Source organism: Dendrobates tinctorius, unplaced genomic scaffold, assembly GCF_039654945.1.
Source record: "Dendrobates tinctorius isolate UK_male_01 unplaced genomic scaffold, ASM3965494v1 ptg000404l, whole genome shotgun sequence".
Lineage (NCBI taxonomy): Eukaryota > Metazoa > Chordata > Amphibia > Anura > Dendrobatidae > Dendrobates > Dendrobates tinctorius.
Genome location: NW_027362069.1, coordinates 2,772,882 through 2,792,780, shown reverse-complemented (window position 1 = coordinate 2,792,780; position 19,899 = coordinate 2,772,882). Strand labels below are relative to the sequence as shown.

The 19,899-nt window shown below is 46.7% G+C and overlaps 1 protein-coding gene across 4 annotated transcripts in view; it reads left to right on the top strand.

Annotated features, from left to right (window-relative positions):
• The window catches only part of LOC141076444 (uncharacterized), a 58,976-nt gene that overhangs the window by 18,490 nt on the left and 20,587 nt on the right, over window positions 1-19,899 (top strand). Inside the window, exons 2-3 of one of the 4 annotated variants that reach the window (XM_073563890.1) lie at window positions 15,104-15,254; window positions 16,712-16,846. The exons of 2 other annotated variants lie outside the window; for them this stretch is intronic. The gene's annotated coding sequence lies outside the window, so the exon portion shown is untranslated. The remainder of the gene's footprint in view (window positions 1-15,103; window positions 15,255-16,711; window positions 16,847-19,899) is intronic. One more of the 4 variants, XM_073563891.1, reaches the window with a different exon arrangement.

Sequence of the window (19,899 nt, the reverse complement as noted above, 5' to 3'; positions counted from 1 at the left end):
TATTAGAGTGTTGATATTTTATATAACACTTCAGTGTTCAGAATGGTCATGGCCCGGAAGCGTTTTGAGACCATCCACAAATTTCTGCACTATACTGATAATAAGGTTTTAAATACATTAAATAGGGACTGCTTCATGAAGGGTTACTGTGACGTGGTGAAGCGGTATGCGGCTTGGCATACATTTTTTGCAAAAAACGTATCAACTAAATACCCTGTATTTGTTATACAGCACTTGCTGATCACTGTTATGTTTTTTACTGCAGAGTATTTTTGCAAATTTGTCTTTTTGTGTTCTCTTGTGTTTCACTATACTGATAATGCAGTGTCCCCCGCGAGATGACCCCAACTTTGACCGTGTGTTCAAAGTTCGGCCGGTCATCGAACGCTTCAACAAAAAATTTGCTGAAGTGTACATGCCCAAAATGGACATCTGCGTGGATGAGTCCTTAGTCCATTATAAGGGAAGGCTCGGTGTTGTGAATTCACTTTCTGGTCTGCCTCTGGTTGCTGGTGGGGGTGGTGGAGCTGGTTGTATTGACAGAGGAGTCATGAGTTCTCTTTCTGGGCTCCCTCTGGTGGTTGCAGGAGGTAATGAAGCTTATCTAATTAACAGAGACCTGGCGCCTGATAATGAGGACGACGATTAGACATCTGGAGTCTCTGACTGGATTTAAGACAGCCGACTCCCTCTTTCCATGCTGGTGATTTTTCCTGCCTCCTGAGGTCTTAGTTTCCAGTTCAGTCCCTGCATTCTCATGCTAAGTGTTCTTTGCTATTGTTCACATTGATTTGGTTTTGTCTATTCAGTTTTGTGTGGTCAGTCAGCCCCGACTGGGGCTGTGCTGAATTTCCATTCTTATGTTACTGTTTGTGCCAGTTTGCTTTTTGTCCCTTATTAGATTGGCCTCTTTTTGCTCTGTTTTCAGAATATGCCAGAGTGCTGATATAGTGGGAGAAGTCTAGTGACTTCAGGGTATTTTTTGCTATCTGAAGTGTTGGACATTTTTTAAGGGTTTTTTGGCATGATTGCAGACAGTATCTTTCCTTTCCTGTCCTTTCTAGTTAGTGTGGGCCCCATCGTTTGCTCAGCCTGTGCTTGTGTTTTCATCTTGTCTCACCGACAATATATGTTTGGGGGCTATCTATTCCTTTGGAGTCTGCTCTGGGGCAGTTTACATTTCCCCTTTTCTTGCTTTAGGCTTACTTAGTCCTCTGGCTGTGTCGAGGCATCTAGAATCATCGTAGGTACGCTCCACGGCTGCTGCTAGTTGTGTGGGTAGGATCAGGGGTCTGCAATCTGCTTAGTTACCAACCTCTCTGGTTTTCTGTGGCTTAGCCTGGGCTTGTTTTCCTCCTCGGTGACCCAATCTTAACAGAATCACCAGCCTAAACCGCAGATTCTAGGGTACTCAAAAGCAGGAAAGAATTGTAGAAAAAAAAAAAAGTGTCAGAATTTTTTCTTTATATGTATTTTTTCCTCTTTTTCTCTGGGGCCATGGGAGGATTTCTTCCTTAATGGAGATAAAGCAATTGTCTGATCGTGTTGAGCAGCTCGCTGCTGAAGTGCGGGGAATTTCCACCTATCTCGCTCAATCACATGCTGTTGAACCAAAAATCCCTACTCCTGATGTGTTTTCTGGGGATCGGTATATATTTTTGAATTTTAAGAATAATTGTAAATTATTTCTTGCCTTGAAGCCTAACTCATCGGGGAGCTCTTTGCAGCAGGTTAAAATTGTCATCTCCTTGCTGTGCGGTGATCCCCAGGATTGGGCTTTTTCTCTGACACCTGGAAATCCTATTCTGACTAATGTGGATGCATTTTTTCAAGCCTTGGGGTTGTTGTATGATGAACCTAATGCTATTCATCAAGCTGAGAAAACCCTATTGGCATTGAACCAAGGTCAGGATTCTGCAGAGTTATACTGTCAAAAATTCCAAAAGTGGGTGGTCCTTACTACATGGAATGATGGTGCCTTGGCAGTTCTCTTTCGGAAGGGTTTATCAGAAACCGTAAAAGATGTTATGGTGCGATTTCCTGTTCCCTCTGGTCTAGATGATTCTATGTCATTGGCCATTCAAGTTGATCGGCGTTTACGTGAACATAAAACTACACGAGAGGCATTGCAGCCTTTTGAACAAACGTCTGAACCTGTGCAATGTGATAGGGTTTTGTCTAGGGCGCAACATCAGGAGTTTAGAAGGCGTAATAAGCTGTGTTTTTTCTGTGGAGATGCCTCTCATACTATTTCTGTCTGCCCTAAACGAGAGAAACATTTTGCACACACATTTGCTGTGGGCAGTGTACAACCTAAGTTCCTTTTGGCAACTACTCTGATCTGCTCCTTATCCACATTTTCCGCTAAGGCTTTTGTAGATTCAGGAGCAGCTTTGAATCTGATGGATTTGGACTTTGCTAAACGTTATGGTTTTCCCATGATACCTCTGCGGACGCCTATTCCTTTGAGGGGTATTGATGCTACTCCTTTGGCGGAGAATAAACCTCAGTTTTGGACCAAGGTGATAATGCGGGTCGCCCCAGAACACCAAGAAAATTGTAAATTTTTGGTGCTGCACAATTTGCATGATACTATTGTTCTGGGTTTTCCCTGGTTGCAAACTCATAATCCAGTTTTGGATTGGACATCTGTGTCTGTGGTGAGTTGGCGTTGTCAGTGTGTTCTTAGTGACACTCATGTTTTCTCCACCTCTCCTCAGTCTCATGATATTCCTGATTATTTGGCTGATTTTTCTGATGTATTTAGTGAGAGTAAGTCTGCATTTTTGCCTCCTCATAGGAGTTCTGACTGTGCAATTGAGTTGATGCTCGGGTGTAATTTTCCCAAGGGTCGGCTTTTCAACTTATCTGTACCCGAACATGATGCTATGCGATCTTATATCAAGGAGTCGTTGGAGAAGGGTCATATTAGACCATCCTCTTCACCCTTAGGTGCTGGGGTTTTTTTGTTACCAAGAAAGATGGTTCATTAAGACCTTGTATTGACTATCGTTCCCTTAACAAAGTTACAGTTAAATATCAGTACCCGTTACCCCTGATTTCTGATTTATTTTCCAGAGTTAAAAGTGCCTGCTGGTTTACCAAGCTTGACCTCAGGAGGGCGTATAATCTTGTTCACATCAAGCACGGGGATGAATGGAAGACAGCGTTTAATACTCCTGAGGGACATTTTGAGTACCTGGTGATGCCTTTTGGGCTCACTAATGCCCCTTCTGTCTTCCAATCCTTTATGAATGATATTTTTCTGGACTTTGTGGATAAGTTTTTGATCATCTATCTGGATGATATTTTGATCTTTTCCAGTGATTGGGATTCTCATGTGGAACATGTCCGGACTGTGTTCCGGATTTTGAGGGAAAATTCCCTGTATGTTAAGGAATCGAAATGCCTCTTTGGTGTACAGAGGATTTCATTTTTGGGATTTATTTTGTCTTCGTCGACTATTGAAATGGACCCGGCCAAGCTACAGGCCATTTATGATTGGGTTCAGCCCACTTCTTTGAAGGCTCTCCAGAAGTTTTTGGGGTTTGCTAATTTTTATCGTAAATTTATAGGTAATTTTTCTGGTATTGTCAAACCACTGACTGATCTGACCAAGAAGGGCGCTGATGTGCTGAAATGGTCTCCAGAGGCTGTCTCGGCATTTCAGGAGCTTAAGCGGAGATTCACTTCTGCTCCGGTTCTACGGCAACCTGATGTCTCACTTCCATTGTAGGTGGAGGTAGATGCTTCTGAGATTGGTGCAGGAGCTGTTTTGTCCCAAAAAGATCCGGTGACTTCTAAAATTAATCCTTGTGCCTTCTTTTCTCGAAAGTTCTCCCCATCTGAACGTAACTATGTCGTGGGGAATCGGGAATTGTTGGCCATGAAATGGGCATTTGAAGAGTGGAGACATTGGTTGGAGGGAGCTAGACATCAAGTTGTGGTCCTCACCGACCACAAGAATTTGATTTATCTTGAATCGGCCAAGTGCTTGAACCCTAGACAGGCTAGGTGGGCCTTGTTTTTCACACGTTTTGATTTTGTGGTCTCTTTTCTTCCGGGCACTAAGAATGTCAAGGCAGACGCCCTCTCTAGGAGTTTCCTTGCTGATTCTCCTGTTGTGACTAAGCCTGCTACCATCTTAGGCGAGGGGGTAGTTCTTTCTGCCATCCAGGGTGGATAAAAATCTTGATTTTTTTTAAAAAAATCAAAAAAATCAGATTTTTTTGATTTAAATCAGATTTTTTTGATTTAAATCATTTGATTTAAATCAGATTTTTAAATCAAGTTGTACACAAGCAAAACTTTGTCTTTTTGCAAATTAATTGTTTTACACAAATAAAAATATTAAAACAGTTGATTATGAAACCTAATAATTTTTATTTGCACTATTAAACACTCAGAATTGAACTACAGAGAGTAAGTACTTTTTAACAATAGCCTATCTCTAACGTTTGAAGTAAGCAAACATCTTCAGTGAATACATCAGTCCTTTAAGCCTACTGTTTATTTAGGACTTTTAATAGGAAAACCAGTTGTCCTGCTTTAGCAGTTCCTAAGCGGTTTCGGACTGTTGTGTGCACAAAACCAAATGAAGAAAACAATCTCTCTACTCCTGCGGATGAAGCCGATGCAGTCAGTAGCTGAGTAGCTAGATTTATTATCTTTGCTGGAAGAACAAGTGATTGCGACTTCCACCAGTCCAGTGGTTTTAGTTCATTAACGACGTTATCTGCAAACATGTATTTTTGAAATGGTGCAGATTCACACTTCAATTTCAGCACAGTTGCCACAATGTCATGGTTAGTATTGGCGAGCCACTCCATTGCAGAGTTGATTTCCGCCTCAGATAATTTTTTCCCTCTGTAGATGGGATGCAAGATATTGGCTAAATAGTGTTCTTCTTTTAATGCTTGGTCCTTGCGGTGCTGTATTGCAACCTTTACATTGTTTGAGAGGTTCAAGAGATCTAGAGAACCTTCTAAATCTTTCCAAACTTCTGTGGCATCAGCTATGGTTGCAGTATCTTTCTGCATTTTATCCAACGCAATCGATATTGGCTTTAACCTTTCCAAAAGGTCCTCGGCATTTCTCTTCACACCAAGATTTAATACTTTGCTTCGTATATTAGCATCAATTTTATCCCGATGTGTTTCGCAAATGGACAGTAATTTTGACCAGTTGTTAATAAACAGTTCCAAGCAGTCAGCCAAGGTATTCCATCTAACATCTTGTGGTAGAACCAACTTCAGTCCTCCCATTTCCTTGTAGGTTGCATGTGCAAAATGATTATTGCGGAAATATTTAACAATTTCTACAACATGTTCCTTGACACCCAAAATATGCAGGTCTTTTGCCAAAAGATGCAACAAATGGGCAGAACAACCGTATGTAATGACATTTGTGTCATCCTGTGCCAGTTCCGCTCGCATTTTTGCCACATTGCTTGCGTTATCAGTAACTAAGCTCCTTACTTTACATCCAAACTGTTCTTGGCATTGGTGAATTGAGTTCTTAGCAATTTCAAGTAAATATTCAGCAGTATGTGAATTTCCAGATGTGTCGATTGTGTCTGTAAGGTAAGTTTCACCATCTTCTGTTGTGACACAAGTGCAAATTATGGGGTCGTTGTGGATGTTGCTCCAACCATCCAAGCTCATGTTAACAACCTTGTCTTTCAAATATTTTGTACAAGCCGCTCTTTCTATGTCGTATACAGCCTGAAGATGTTTTCCTGAGATATCAAATCTACTTGGTGGTTTGTAGCCTGGTCTAATTCCTTCGATCATTTGTACAAACAATGGGTGCTCAACTAGTCGGAAAGAAGAATTGGTTGCAAATATGAATTTAGCAATTAATTCATCAAAATGTTCTTTCTGGCTCGTCGTAGTCTTTAAGATGAATTTTTCTACACTTTGCACGCAAAGTTTTTTTTTTGGGCTGCTTTGTTGAAGTTGTACCCAGATATTGATTGTCACGTGCAGCACAAGCCATATTTGACCCTGAAAGCACAGAAATTAAAAATATAAATCGACTGCGTATTTGAAGAAATATAACGAAAATATTGAAACAAACTTTTTGAACAATGTAATGGTCCTCGTCCTATAAGGGCTGTCTCAAAAGTTATGCTACTCAAGTTTTCCGGTGAGGTTGCTGTAATACTGGTAACTAATATCAGAGCCTCAGCAACTGAAAAAAATTATGTCACAAAAGTTTTAAAAATGTTTTTTTTTTAAAATGGTCAATTTGGCAGACTTCAAAAGTGAATTGCAGCCTACAATAAAAAAAAAATAAGCGTATACACACTTTATTTTTACTTAAAGGACATGTGCACCTTTATTTTTTAAGGTGCAGCCAGTCACAGTGTGCACATGTCCTCCCCCCGCAGCTCTCTTACCTCCGATGTCAGCGCTGCGGGGATCCGTGGCTTCGTTCTGCCCGTCCGCGAGCGCGCCTCCATTCATTTCAATGGAGCGTGCGGCCCGCTGACGTCACGCCGCTGGATCACTGCGAGTAGGCCGCAACCGGAGGACGGGAGGCGGACGGTCAAAACGAAGCCACGGATCTCAGCGCTGCGGGGGGAGGACATGTGCACCTTAAAAAAATAAAGGTGCACATGTCCTTTAGCGTTAATTTTCTGTGAAATATTGCCTTAACATAAATTTAAATTCTATACTCCAGAACTACCAGTGCTAGAAATTTTTCTTTTCATAGACTTTAACCATCCCAGTAAAATGTCTGTTAAAAAAATAGGTTGTAAATTAATTGCCAGACTTACCACTAGTACTAGGCTCCTGGTGCATAAGAAGCTGTGGGGGTTCATTGACATTAGTTGTATCACTATCAACATCTTCATTTCCCTTCTGGTTGCAGTTTTCATAATGTGATTTCAAACGGCAAACAAGTCCTTGGATATCCTCTTGACAGTATTTGCACTTTGCTCTTGCACCTTTCTTTCCAAGATCTGCTGCTGGCATCTCAACAAAATGAACCCAAATAGGGTCTCTCTTACGACCTGCTGCCATGGCTCACACAGATCACTTATGAAGTTTGATTGTTACTACAGCCTGAGCCAAGCACTGCTGATGTTACTACAGCCTGAGCCAAGTACTGCTGACTATCCAACAAGTTTGGGCATGTCAACTGAATGCAGGGAAAAAGAAACTAAACCAAAACTGAAACCAAGCTAGAAGTGTGGAATTAAAGGGGCAGTATGAACAAAATGTGGAGGCTATTAATAGTTTATACAATTAAGACATGCTGCTTTTAAACACCTACCTATTGCCATATAGTAAAACAAAAAAGATTTTTACTTACTTTGGGGTCCCCCCCTCACCCTGGCGTTAGATCGTTGCCCCTAGTTTCGTCCGTGTAACTATGGGCGCACATGCACACTGCTCTCACTTCTCATTTTAATCGTGATTTATATTAAAAAAAAACCTTTTGATTTAAATCAGTGATTTAAATCATGATTAAAATCATGATTTAAATCGATCCGATTTAAATAGAAAAAAATCTTTTGATTTAAATCGTGATTTAAATCATGATTTAAATCGGCGTGATTTAAATCAATCCACCCTGTTAACTAGTGGGACAGTTTTATAGGGCGGGTCGTTACGGATGCAGCAATACTAAATGTGTGTATTTTTATTGCTTTTTTTTTCCAAAAAATGAATTAGGGATTTTTTTTTTTATAAATTAATTTTACACTTTTTTTTTTTTTTTTTTTTTTACTTTATTACATTGTCCCAGGGGGGGACATCACTGTCATGTGTCTGATCGCTGATCTGACAGGTTGCACAGCACTGTCAGATCAGCAATCTGACAGGCACTGCTGGCTTCCTCCGTGCCTGCACTCTGCAGGCACTGAGGAAGCCGCCTCCCTGCAGGCCCCCGTGGCCATATCGGATCTGGAGGCCTGCAGGGAGGAGGACCCTCGGAGCGACACAGCACATCGCATCGCTCCGGGGGTATCAGAGAAGCACGGATGGAACCCTCTCCCTGCATGCTTCTCTCCAATGTCCCAGTACACTGCGATCATGTTTAATCGCAGTGTGCCAGGGGTTAATGTGCCAGGGGCGGTCCGTGACCACCCCTGACACAGTGCAGAGTGTCAGCTGTGATAATCAGCTGACACCCGGCTGCCATAAGCGGCGCTCCCCCAGTGAGTGCTGCTGATCGCATTAGATTTACTATTCCATCCTTGGGACTTACTGTAGGTCCCAGGTCAGATGGACGGAATAGTACATCTAATGTAGGAAAGGGGTTAAGGCACATTAGAGATTAATGAGAAAAAAAAAACATTTTGTACCAAAGTCCCCTGTTCTTTAGCTGCAAAAAATGTATTGAGGTACTTAACACAAAATTCCTCTCTCATTGAATCCACTATAGGACACGAGCATGGGTAAAGGGAAGAGGACCTGTTGTGAATTCTCTCTCTGGCTTCCCTCTGGTGATTACTGAAGATAGTGGAGCTGGTCAGATTGACAAAGGGGTTGCGAGTTCTCTTTCTGGACTCCCTCTGGTGGTTACTGGAGGTAGTGGAGCTGATCTGATTGACAGAGGCTTGTCACCTGATGTTTGTGCTTTCATCTTGTTTCACCGTCAATACATGTTGGGGGCTGTCTATTGCTTTGGGGTCTGCTCTGGGGCAGTTTAGATTTTCCCTTTCTTTCTTTAGGCTTATTTAGTTCTCCGGCTATGATGAGGCGTCTAGGACCACCGTAGGCACGCTCCACGGCTACTGCTAGTTGTGTGGATAGGATCAGGGGTCTGCAATCCGCTAGTTACCAACCTCCGGTTTTCTGGGCTTAGCTTGCTTTTTGTTTCTTCCTCCTCGGTGACTCATTCATAACAGTGGGCCCCATCGTTGCACAGTCTATTTTTCTGCCTGCGTTTGTGTTTTCATCAACAATATATGTTTGGGGGCTAGCTATTCCTTTGGGGTCTGCTCCAGGGCAGTTTAGATTTCCCCTTTCTTTCTTTAGGCTTAGTTAGCTCTCCGGCTGTGCCGAGGCGTCTAGGATCATCGTAGGCATGCTCCATGGCTACTGCTAGTTGTGTGGATAGGATCAGGGGTCTGCAATCCGCTTAGTTACCAACCTCTCTGGTTTTCTGTGGCTTAGCCTGGGCCTGCTATCCTCCTCGGTGACCCATTCATAACAGAATCACCAGCCTAACTGTAGACTCTAGGGTACTCTAAGTGTCAATTTTTTTTCCATATATTTTTTCCTTTTTTTTCTGGGGCCGTAGGAGGATATTTTTTGTCTAAATGGAGACTAAGCAATTGTCCTATCGTGTTGAGCAGCTCGCTGCTGAAGTGTGGGGAATTTCTGCCTATCTCGCTCAATCTTCTGCTGTTGAACCAAAAATCCCTACTCCTGATGTGTTTTCTGGGGATCGGTCTAAATTTCTGAATTTTAAGAATAATTGTAAATTATTTCTTGCCTTGAAGCCTAACTCCTCGGGGAGCTCGGTGCAGCAGGTTAAAATTGTCATCTCCCTGCTGCGCGGCGATCCCTAGGATTGGGCTTTTTCTCTGACACCTGGAGATCCTATTCTGGCTAATGTGGATACGTTTTTTCAAGCCTTGGAGTTGTTGTATGATGAACCTAATGCTGTTGATCAAGCTGAGAAAACCTTATTGGCATTGAACCAGGGTCAGGATTCTGCAGAGTTATATTGTCAAAAATTCTGAAAGTGGGCGGTCCTTACTAAATGGAATGACGATGCCCTAGCGGCTCTCTTTCGGAAGGGTTGGGCAGAAACCATAAAATATGTTATGGTGGGATTTCCTGTCCCCTCTGGTCTTAACTCCATGTCATTGGCCATTCAAATTGATCGACGTTTACGTGAGCGTAAAACTACACGAGAGGCGTTGCCGCCTTTCGAACGAACTTCTGAACCCATGCAATGTGATAGGGTTTTGTCTAGGGCGCAATGTCAGGAGTTTAGAAGGCGTAATAAGTTGTGTTTTTTCTGCGGGGACGCCTCTCGTACTATTGCTGTCTGCCCTAAACGAGAAAAGCGTTTTGCTCACACATTTGTGGTAGGCAGTGTACAACCTAAGTTCCTTTTGGCGATTACCCTGATCTGCTCCTTGTCTACATTTTCCGCTAAGGCTTTTGTAGATTCAGGAGCAGCTTTGAATCTGCTGGATTTAGACTTTGCTAAACGTTGTGGTTTTCCCATGATACCCCTGTGGACTCCTATCCCTTTGAGGGGTATTGATGCTACTCCTTTGGCGGAGAATAAACCCCAGTTTTGGACCCAGGTGATAATGTGAGTCGTCCCAGACCACCAAGAAAATTGTAAATTTTTGGTGTTGCACAATTTGCATGATACTATTGTTCTGGGTTTCCCTTGGTTGCAAACTCATAATCCTGTTTTACATTGGAAATCTGTGTCTGTGGTGAGTTGGGGTTGTCAATGTGTTCTTAGTGACATTCCTGTTTTCTCCAGCTCTCCCCAGTCTCATGATATTCCTATTTGGCTGATTTTTCTGATGTATTCAGTGAGAGTAAGTCTGCGTGTTTGCCTCCTCACAGGAGTTATGACTGTGCAATTGAGTTAATGCCCGGGCGTAAATTTCCCAAAGGTCGGCTTTTCAACTTATCGGTACCCGAACATGATGCTATGCGATCCTATATCAAGGAGTCATTGGAGAATGGTCATATTAGACCATCCTCTTCACCTTTAGGTGCTGGCTTTTTTTTGTGGCCAAGAAAGATGGTTCACTAAGGCCATGTATGGACTATCGTTCCCTTAACAAAATCACTGTTAAATATCAGTACCCGTTACCCCTGATTTCTGATTTATTTTCCAGAGTTAAAGTGCCTGTTGGTTTGCCAAGCTTGACCTCAGGGGGGCGTATAATCTTATTCGCATAAAACACGGGGATGAATGGAAGACAGCATTTAATACTCAGGAGGGACATTTTGAGTACCTGGTGATGCTTTTAGGCTAATGCCACTTCTGTCTTCCAGTCTTTTATGAACGATATATTCCGGGACCTTGTGGATAAGTTTTTGATCATTTGTCTGGATGATATTTTGATCTTTTCCAGTGATTGGGATTCTCATGTGGAACATGACCTGATGGTGTTCCGGTTTTGAGGGAAAATTCTCTGTATGTTAAGGGATCGAAGTGCCTCTTTGGTGTACAGAGGATTTCATTTTTGGGATTCATTTTGTACCCGTCGGCTATTGAAATGGACCCGGCCAAGATACAGGCCATTTATGATTGGGTTCAGCCTACTTCTTTGAAGACTCTCCTGAAGTTTTTGGGTTTTGCTAATTTCTACCGTAAATTTATAAGTATTTTTTTCTGGTATTGTTAAACCACTGACTGATTTGACCAAAAAGGGCGCTGATGTGGTGAATTGGTCTACAGAGGCAGTTTTGGCATTTCAGAAGCTTAAGCGGAGATTCACTTCGGCTCCGGTTCTACGGCAACCTGATGCCTCACTCCCATTTCAGGTGGAGGTAGATGCTTCTGAGATTGGTGCAGGAGCCGTTTTGTCCCAAAGAGATCCGGTGAGTTCTAAGATGAATCCCTGTGCCTTCTTTTCTCAAAAATTCTCCCCATCTGAACATAACTATGACGTGGGGAATCGGGAATTGTTGGCCATGAAATGGGCATTTCAAGAGTGGAGACATTGGGTGGAGGGAGCGAGACATCAAGTTGTGGTCCTCACTGACCACAAGAATTTGATTTATCTTGAATCAGCCAAACACTTGAATCCTAGACAGGCTAGGTGGGCCTTGTTTTTCACGCGGTTTAATTTTGTGGTCTCTTTTCTTCCAGGCACTATGAATGTTAAGGCGGACGACCTTTCTAGGAGTTTCTTTGCAGATTCTTTTGATGTGACCAAGCCTACTACCATTCTAAATGAGGGTGTAGTTCTTTCCGCCATCTCACCCGATTTGAGACGTGCCCTGGAGGAATTTCAGGAGGACAAACCTGAACGTTGCTCTATGGGGAAATTGTATGTTCCTGACCTGTGGAGGAAAAGCGTAATGTCTGAAATTCATTTCTCCGCATTGGCTGGTCATCCAGGTATTTTTGGTACCAGAGATTTGGTGAGTCGGTCTTTTTGGTGACCTGCCTTATCTCGTGATGTCAGGAATTTTTGTGCAGTCCTGTGGGACTAGTTCTCGGTCCAAGCCCTGTTCTCGTTCTAGTGGGTTGTTGATGCCCCTGCCGGTGCCCAGGAGGCCATGGACTCATACCTCAATGGATTTTATTTCTAATCTTCCTGTCTCTCAGAGAATGACTGTTATCTGGGTCATCTGTGATAGATTTTCTAAGATGGTCCATCTTGTACCACTCCCAAAGTTGCCATCTTCTTCTGAGTTGGTGCCCTTGTTTTTACAACAGGTGGGTTTGGTTGCACGGGATTTCTGAGAACATTGTGTCAGACAGAGGAGTCCAGTTTGTTTCCAGATTTTGGAGAGCTTTTTGTTCCAAACTGGGAATTCAGTTATCTTTCTCCTCTGCATTTTATCCTCAGACCAATGGGCAAACTGAGAGAACAAACCAGACTTTAGAATCCTATTTGAGATGTTTCCTATCTGCTGATCAGGATGACTGGGTCTCAGTTTTGCCCTTGGCCAAATTTGCCAAATTAGTTCTGCCACTTTGATGTCGCCCTTTTTCTGTAACTTTGGGTTTCATCCTCGATTTTCTTCAGGGCAGGTGGAATCTTCGGCCAAGTGTGGATTCTGTGGTAGAGAGAATGCAGCAGATTTTGGACCAAGTGGTGGATAAGTTGTCCCACTCTCAAGAAAAATGCCAACAGTTTTCCAACCGGCATAGGACCATTGGTCCCAGGTTTAAAGTGGGTGATATGGTTTGGTTGTCTTCAAAGAATATTCCTATGAAGGTTGCGTCTCCAAAATTCAAATCAAGATTCATTGGACCTTATAAGATTTTGGAAATCCTTAATCCCGTTTGGCTCTTCCAGTTACGTTTAAGATTCATAACGTGTTCCATAGATCCTTGTTGAAAAGGTTTGTAGAGCCAGTAGTTCCAATGGAGGCACCTCCTGACCCTGTATTGGTTAAAGGTAATTTGGAGTATGAGGTAGAGAAAATATTGGATTCTCGTTTGCTAGACGGAGACTCCAGTACCTGGTCAAATGGAAGGGTTATGGCCAGGAGGATAATTCTTGGGTCTCTGCTTCTGACATTCATGCCGAAAGATTGGTTCGTGCTTTTCACCGGGCCCATCCTTACCGGCCTGGTGGCATGGTTGAGGGTTCGGTGACTCCTCCTCAAGGGGGGGGTACTGTTGTGAATTCTCTCTCTGGTGATTACTGAAGATAGTGGAGCGGGTCAGATTGAGAGTTCTCTTTCTGGGCTCCCTCTGGTGGTTATTGGAGGTAGTGGAGCTGATCTGATTGACAGAGGCTTGCCACCTGATAATGAGGAAGACGATTGGAGATCTGGGGTTTCTGATTAGGATTTAAGACAGCTGACTCCCTCTATCCCTGCTGGTGATTTTCTTCCTGTGCCTCCTGAGGTCTGATGTCTCCTGCTCTTTCCCTGCATGTTCAGCTAAGTGGTTCATTTGCTATTCTGTTTGCATTTGATCTGGTTTTGTTTATCTCTGCTTTATGCGGGTCAGCTAGCTCTGCCTGGGGCTGTATCACCGCCCATATGTTACTGCACGTGCCAGTTTGTTTTGTCCCCTTTTATATTGGTCTCTTTTTGCTTTGCTTTCAGAATATACCAGAGTGCTGATCTAGTGGGGGCGACGTTGTGCGACTTCAGTGTTTTTGTGCATCAGACGTGTTGGATTTTTGCAGGGTTTTTTGCGTGGTTGCAGACAGTGTCTTTCCTTTCCTGTCCTGTCTGGTCAGTGTGGGCCCCATCGTTTGCTCAGTCTATTTTTCTGCCTGCGTTTGTGTTTTCATCTTGTCTCACCGACAGTATATGTTTGGGGGCTAGCTATTCCTTTGAGGTCTTCTCTGGGGCAGTTTAGATTTCCCCTTTCTTGCGTTAGGCTTAGTTAGCTCTCCGGCTGTGCCGAGGCGTCTAGGATCATCGTAGGTATGCTCCACGGCTACTGCTAGTTGTGTGGACAGGATCAGGGGTTTGCATCCGCTAAGTTACCAACCTCTCTGGTTTTCTGTGGCTTAGCCTGGGCCTGCTATCCTCCTTGGTGACCAAATTTTATCAGGGACCTAGGTGGGCCCTGTGCCATATATAACAAGTCCTAGGATGACCCCAAAAAAACCCATGAAACAAAGCCCCGAAAAAATAGAGAGAAGCATGACAGTACGTACAGCAGATAAGGTAAAGGTGAGAAATAAATATTGGACAAAGGAAATGAAAAGGTGGTAGACCCCCACAGGACCAACCCTAGCAAGCCACGAGAAGTGGAAAGAGGGGACGGGAACTTCGGAGATCTTAGACTCATCTATCTGACATCGGAGGGGTGCTGGGTCACACCAATTTTGGCAGAACACGGATGGTGGAGGCACCAGCACTCCACTTGGTGGAGATATGGCAAATGATGAATTGCCATCCAAAGAGGTCACTACTGTGGAGGGCATGGTGAAAAAAGACAGAGGAAACCCACAACACCTAGAAGAAAACAAAGAAATTTATGTAAGAAAAATCCTGCCTAAATTGTACAAAAAGCCATGGCCGCCCCTCCCAATATTCACACCGTGATCTAATGCCCATCAGCAACAATGTACAAACTGAACATGAGGTTATTACTTTACATTCTGATAAGCCTGTATGAAGCCCACTACCACGTCACAGTTACCAAAACAGGGGGGCCCTAGCTTTAAAGGGAATCTGTGCTCCCATTTTTGGCCAATAAGCTGCGGCCACCGCCATCAGGGGCTTATCTACAACATTCTGTAATGCATTCTGTAATGCTGTAGATGAGCCCCGGATGTAACCTGAAAGATAAGAAAAAAAGAGTCAGATTATACTCACCCCGGGATCCGGTCCGATGGGTGTTGCGGTTCGGTCCGGGTCCTCCCATCTTCATGTGATGCCGTCCTCCTTCCTTCTGCAGCAGCGCAGGCCCTCTCTGACCTTTCCCAGCGCCTGCGCACTGCAGTAATTTACTCTGCCCTCAACAGGGGGAAGAAGGGGAACGTCATCACATGAAGATGGGAGGACCCGGACTGGACAGCGACACTAACCGCCCCCGGTGAGTATAATATAACTTGTTTTTCATATCTTTCAGGTTACATCCGGGGCTTATCTACAGCATTACAGAATCTTTTAAAGGTGCGACCTTGGTTACAGTGACAGCGCCCCCGGCAGGGAGAGGGGCAGCGCACTTCCTTCCCTAGGTAGACTCCTAGCACGCAGTCCCATGCAAGCAATATTACCCCCTTCTCCCCAGGTAGACCCCCCTCCAGCATGCGCATGCAGCCCCATGCAAGCAACATCACCCCCTTCTCCCCAGGCAGACCCCCCCTCCAGCATCCAGCCCCATGCAAGCAACATCACCACCTCCCCAGGCAGACCCCCCCTCCAGCATGCACATGCAGCCCCATGCAACCAACATCAACCCCTTCTCCCCAGGCAGACCCACCTCCAGAATGCAGCCCCATGCAAGCAACATCACCCCCTTCTCCCCAGGCAGAACCGTCCTCCAGCAACATCACCCCCTTCTCACCAGGCAGACCCCCTCAAGCATGCACATGCAGCCCCATGCAAGCATCACCCCCTGCTCCCCAGGCAGACCCCCCTCCAGCATTCACCCCCATGCAACCAACATCACCCCCTTCACCCCAGGCAGACCTCCCTCTCCAGCATGAACATGCAGCCCCATGCAAGCAACATTACCCCCTTCTCCCGAGGCGGACCCCCCCCCTTCAGCATGCACACGCAGCTCCATGCAAGCAACATCACCCCCTTCTCCCCAGGCATACCCCCCTCCAGCATGCGCATGCAGCCCCATGCAAGCAACATCACCCCCTTCTCCCCAGGCAGACCCCCCCTCCAGCATCCAGCCCCATGCAAGCAACATCACCACCTCCCCAGGCAGACCCCCCCTCCAGCATGCACATGCAGCCCCATGCAACCAACATCAACCCCTTCTCCCCAGGCAGACCCCCCTCCAGCATGCACATGCAGCCCCATGAAAGCAACATCACCCCCTTCTCCCCAGGCAGACCCTCCTCCAGCATGCGCACGCAGCCCCATGCAAGCAACATCACCCCCTTCTCCCCAGGCAGACCCCCCCTCCAGCATGCGCACGCAGCCCCATGCAAGCAACATCACCCCCTTCTCCCCAGGCAGACCCCCCTCCAGCATGCGCACGCAGCCCCATGCAAGCAACATCACCCCCTTCTCCCCAGGCAGAACCGTCCTCCAGCAACATCACCCCCTTCTCACCAGGCAGACCCCCTCAAGCATGCACATGCAGCCCCATGCAAGCATCACCCCCTTCTCCCGAGGCGGACCCCCCCTTCAGCAAGCACACGCAGCCCCATGCAAACAATATCACCTCTTTCTCCCCAGGCAGAACCCCCTCCAGCATGCAGCCCCATGCAAGCAACATCACCCCCTCCCAGCTCGTGCATGAACATCCACTTACCTGCCATGACACCGGCAGGTTCCTGTCTGCTGCTCTGCTCTATGGAGGAGGAGGCCCCGCCCCTTCTGGTCACATGGGCATGACGTCAGCACAACTCCAAGCCGACTTGGATTTAGCCTCTACCTTTTTTTTTTAACAGCTGTAACCGGAAGTAGAAGCGGCTCACCTCCGGTATCACAGATCATCGATCTTGTGGAGCGACAGGAGAGCAGTGTGGAGAGCGCGCAGCAGAGGAGGGAGCGGCCGACACCCCGCAGAGGACAGAAGGGAGACGGTGTGTGGAGGGGGGAGAGAGTGTGGGGGAGCAGAGCCGGAGCTGGAGGGTGGCGGACGGGGGCAGAGCCGGAGCTGGTGCGTGGCGGACGGGGGCAGAGCCGGAGCTGGTGCGTGGCGGACGGGGGCGGAGCTGGTGCGTGGCGGACGGGGGCGGAGCTGGTGCGTGGCGGACGGGGCGGAGCCGGAGCTGGTGCGTGGCGGACGGGGGCAGAGGCGGAGCTGGTGCGTGGCGGCCGGGGGCAGAGCTGGTGCGTGGCGGATGAGGGCGGAGCCGGAGCTGGTGCGTGGCGGATGGGGGCGGAGCTGGTGCGTGGTGGACGGGGGCGGAGGCGGAGCTGGTGCGTGGTGGACGGGGGCAGAGGCGGAGCTGGTGCGTGGTGGACGGGGGCAGAGGCGGAGCTGGTGCGTGGTGGACGGGGGCAGAGGCGGAGCTGGTGCGTGGTGGACGGGGGCAGAGGCGGAGCTGGTGCGTGGTGGACGGGGGCAGAGGCGGAGCTGGTGCGTGGCGGACGGGGGCGGAGCTGGTGCGTGGCGGACGGGGGCGGAGGCGGAGCTGGTGCGTGGCGGACGGGGGCGGAGGCGGAGCTGGTGCGTGGCGGACGGGGGCAGAGGCGGAGCTGGTGCGTGGCGGGCGGGGGCAGAGCTGGTGCGTGGTGGACAGGGGCGGAGCCGGAGCTGGTGCGTGGCGGACTGGGCGGAGCCGGAGCTGGTGCGTGGCGGACGGGGGCGGAGCCGGAGCTGGTGCGTGGCGGACGGGGGCGGAGCCGGAGCTGGTGCGTGGCGGACGGGGGCGGAGCCGGAGCTGGTGCGTGGGGGGCGGAGCCGGAGCTGGTGCGTGGCGGACGGGGGCGGAGCCGGAGCTGGTGCGTGGCGGACGGGGGCGGAGCCGGAGCTGGTGCGTGGCGGACGGGGGCGGAGCCGGAGCTGGTGCGTGGGGGGCGGAGCCGGAGCTGGTGCGTGGGGGGCGGAGCCGGAGCTGGTGCGTGGCGGACGGGGGCGGAGCCGGAGCTGGTGCGTGGCGGACGGGGGCGGAGCCGGAGCTGGTGCGTGGCGGACGGGGGCGGAGCTGGTGCGTGGCGGACGGGGGCGGAGCCGGAGCTGTTGTGTGTGTGTGTGTGTGTGTGTGTATATATATATATATATATATATATATGTGTATATACAAGTGAGATCTATATGAAATGCATATATTTCCATCACAATCCCTCCTTATAAGAATCCTGCTCCTTTCACAAGCGCTGCAACTCTTTTATGCTGCCAGTGGGTTGACGCATGCCTGATGCATACGCCCCCCTCCATACAGACTTTTGCAAATGGGCGGTCAGGAGGTCTGTCCCTAGCGGGGGTTCATTGCATTGTAATCAAAGTCTCTTAGTCAGCAGTCTATGCAGTCAGTGGTGTGTATTCTCTAGCGGGTAGGTAATTTATTCAGTCAGGTAGGGCTTCCACAGCATCATTCCAGCTCAGGTTGGGTTGGATCAAGGAAATGCTGTAGATATAGTATATCTTGACTTCAGCAAAGCATTTGACAAAGTCTCTCATACAATCCTTATTGAAAAAATGACTAAGTATGGAATGGACAAGGCAACTGTTAGGTGGATTCATAACTGGCTTAGTGATCGGACCCAAAGAGTGGTCGTAAATGGTTGCACATCGGAAGAATGTCTCAAGTGGGGTACCACAGGGCTCTGTCCTGGGACCTGTATTGTTCAACATCTTTATCAACGATTTAGATGAAGGAATTGAGGGTAAACTGATTAAATTTGCTGATGACACAAAGCTAGGAGGGATAGCTAATACTAGAGAAGAGAGAGAGAGGATTCAAAAAGATTTAAATAAACTGGAGAAGTGGGCAGCAACTAACAGAATGGTTTTTAACAGGGAGAAATGCAAAGTACTACATCTGGGCAATAAAAATGAAAAAAGCATATACAGAATGAGAGGAATAGGGCTAAGTGACAGCACATGTGAAAAAGACTTGGGTATACTAATAGATCACAGACTGAATATGAGTCAACAGTGTGATGCAGCAGCAAAAAAAGGCAAATGCAATTCTAGGATGTATTAACAGAAGCATACAGTCTAGATCATGTGAAGTCATTATTTCCCTCTACTCCTCTTTGGTCAGACCTCATCTGGAATATTGTGTCCAGTTTTGGGCACCACATTTTAAAAAAGACATCAACAAACTGGAGCAAGTTCAGAAAAGAGCGACCAGAATGGTGACCGGTCTGAAAACCCTGTCTTATGAGGAAAGGTTGCAGGATTTGGGAATGTTTAGTTTGCAAAAGAGAAGACTGAGAGGAGACTTAATAGCTGTCTACAAATATCTAAAGGGCTGTCACATTGTAGAAGGATCAACTTTTTTCTCATTTGCACAAGGAAAGACTAGAAGCAATGGGATGAAACTGAATGGGAGGAGACACAGATTAGATATTAGAAAAAACTTTTTGACAGAGTGATCAATGAGTGGAACAGGCTGCCACGAGAAGTGGTGAGTTCTCCTTCAATGGAAGTCTTCAAACAGAGGCTGGACAAACATCTGACTGGGATGATTTAGCGAATCCTGCTTTGAGCAGGGGGTTGGACCAGATGGCCCAGGAGGTCCCTTCCAACTCTACGATTCTATGATTCAGGTGTATCTCTTGGTATGAGAGCTTTCTTGCAATGCGATGCGTGGATCCAGGTGGGGGTTTTTCCTCCAGGTTGGTGGCGTCAGCACTTGGAGAAGCGCCATCAAATCTGGAATTGAGTGCTCTCCTTACAAACTTTTTCAACCAACACTTAGTCTCCTGACTTCAGGGCGTGCATACCAGGCACCATATCTGGACCTGGCCATGAAGAAGAAACTCGAGAATGGACATTAGCAAGAGTCTTGATAAATTCAATTACACAAGCAAAGTATCACATTGCATAGTCAACTGCTGGGAAGAATACCCCTAACCTGAGTTTAGACCAAAATAAAATTTAATATTGGTGACAGCTTTTACTGAGCCTATGGGAGTGTCTAATGCCATGGTTTGTCTCTTGGGCAATTTTTTAGCATGCTGC